This window comes from Tiliqua scincoides, chromosome 2 (genome assembly GCF_035046505.1).
Source record: "Tiliqua scincoides isolate rTilSci1 chromosome 2, rTilSci1.hap2, whole genome shotgun sequence".
NCBI classification, from domain to species: Eukaryota; Metazoa; Chordata; class Lepidosauria; order Squamata; family Scincidae; genus Tiliqua; species Tiliqua scincoides.
In genome coordinates this window covers 45,036,631-45,039,099 of record NC_089822.1, presented here as the reverse complement: position 1 = coordinate 45,039,099, position 2,469 = coordinate 45,036,631, and the positions used below count along the sequence as shown (strand labels likewise).

Here is a 2,469-nt window from a genome sequence, read left to right as displayed (position 1 = left end):
TGGTCAGGCCATGCACACCAGCAGTGTCATGTTTGCAACAGCTGCAAAGTGCATTATGCCAGCAGGACTCAAGTTCCACTTGCATAACATACCCATAGGATTGGGCCGCAAGTCACTGAGCTGTGAATCAGGACTTCCCCAAAACACACTTCTTCCACAAACCTACTAGGTTTCCTTAGGTAAGTTACACCCTTTCAGTCTTAGCTCCTTAAGTTACAATAAGGGGATAATAATAGTTAAATGTGGTGGGCTATTGTCAGGGCAACATCAAGATAATACATATCTAATGCTTTACATACTGAAAATACTCTGTTGTTGTTGTTGTTGTTGTTGTTATAGCCATAAACTGGCTTAACCAACTATACTGCTGCATTTGCCTGCCTCTGCCACTTTGCCTGTTTGAGGTTTTTGTTTGTAAAACAACAAGCAGCCCAATCCCATGGGCCCCAGTGCCAACACTGTACTCGCAGCACTGGTACTGAGTGTCACAAAAGTGCCATAAGGCATTTCACAACCAGCAGGAGACACACAGCACCGGCGGAGAGGCCAGTGTCAGTTGGCACTGGGCGTCTACAACAGCAGGATGCCAAAGAAGAGTACCGGCCAGTGAGTCACCCCCACTGGGTGGCAGGAAGAGGAGCAGGGCTTTTGGGAGGGGGTGCAGGCCAGAGGGCAGATCAAACAGGGGAGGGGGCCAGGGATTGCAGCAGAGGCTGCCGCTAAATCCTGTAACCCCCCCCCCCTCACGAGCCATGGAGACTGACACAGGTCTTCTCAGTTCTGCACCAGCTCAGCAGCTGGCAACGATCTGAGTAGACCCATTGGGGCTACTGGAGTTGTACACAGAGTAAGGGAACCAATGTTTCCTTACCGTGAGGACCCTTGGTGGTTGCTATGACCCTGCAGGATACAGCAGGAACTATTTTAGCACCACCACTGTGCGGTGCCAGGGCAGCTTAGGATTGGGCTGCCCCAATGCTGATATACTCTCAGGGGTTTTTGTGCAGATGGACTGGGCATTTGTTTTCCTTTGCTCTAGAATTATACAATAGCCTTTACATGCCATGTCTTAACCTGTGCATGTGACTTTCACTGATCATGTCTATGAGAGTGTGGTTGGTTGGCAACCTTCAGTCTCGAAAGACTATGGTATAAGCTACAGCACCCAGTATTCCCAGGCGGTCTCCCATCCAAGTACTAACCAGACCTGACCCTGCTTAGCTTCCGAGATCAGATGAGATCAGGCATGTGCAGGGAGAGTGTACCTGCCGATAAAATGAGTGGCTTTTTGGACCCATAGACATAATTTCTTCTACTTGTTTCTGAAGGGGTTTTTTTTTGGGATTTTTACTCTTTTATGCCATACTATTGTTTAGGGTGCCTTTTCCCCCTTCATTCAGGTGAATAACTACAGATAATTAGTCATCTTTGCTTTACAATTCGTATTTTCTCTTTTTTAAAAAGGGCAGAAACATGAGTGCAAAATTATAATTCTTTTTAGCCGGACAAGCCTCCCTGAAATGCTTAACATAAATAGCAAGACCTCCCTTTCCAAAGGACAGTCATTCTCCTCTGCTCAAGCTCAATGGCGCCATACAGCAAAGTACTGACACTATGTCATCCTAATGAGACTAAGAGCCGGGTATCTGTTCTGCTAATGTACTCTACATCACTGCAATCCTCTCTTGCAAAACTTCCCAGAAGGTACTCAGTTCACAGGGGAAACATGCAGCTCACAATATTTCCTGAAGTTAACTCATTCCTTCTTCACAAGCTCATCAAGGATCAGGGACAAATAATGTGATTTAAAGGAAAGCAAATTATCCAGGGCATGCTCAGTATTGTAAGGATTCTCTCCAAGGACTTCAGCTGAACAAAGACACATGTTGATACACTACTTACAAATTTGTAAACAAAACAAGCCCATTAGCTTTAGTGCGCAGAGGTTTGACTCAGCTGTGGGGGGGGGGGAATGGAAAGAATTATCTGGTACGCAGCTTAGTCATCTGAGCAATTTATCCTTGCTAAGTGACCTTTTTTATGTATTTCCTCATGGGATGGCAACCAGTCCCGATTCCCAAGAGTCCTGTTACAGTTTTTAACCTGTTCCACATAATGAGCTATGCATACCTCATTCATACCTTCCCCCTCCAGGTGGCAATAGAAAAATACCTGGATTGTCAAAGATGTCACTAGTGAGACAACTGCAGTGTGTAATTCAGAGAGGACCTGAACAGGCCTAGTCAATGCAATTTAAAAGATGGGCCCAGCCTACCTAAATTCTGTCTTTAGGTCTCAGTATTTAACCTTATACTTACATTAAATTAGCTGAAAATGGCAAAAATACTTAGAGAATTTAAATTTCAGTTTAATTATTTTATTTTAATCAAAATAGCAAAGCAAAGCAAATTAGCATGTACATACGCACGTTTAAATAAACTAAAGCAAAATGCCTCTGATTTTCTGCCA

At 44.4% G+C, this 2,469-nt stretch overlaps 1 pseudogene; it reads right to left on the bottom strand.

The window, feature by feature from the left end:
• Positions 1-1,153: 1,153 nt before the first annotated feature.
• Positions 1,154-1,273, bottom strand: LOC136643462 (5S ribosomal RNA; annotated as a pseudogene).
• Between the last annotated feature and the right edge of the window lie 1,196 nt (positions 1,274-2,469).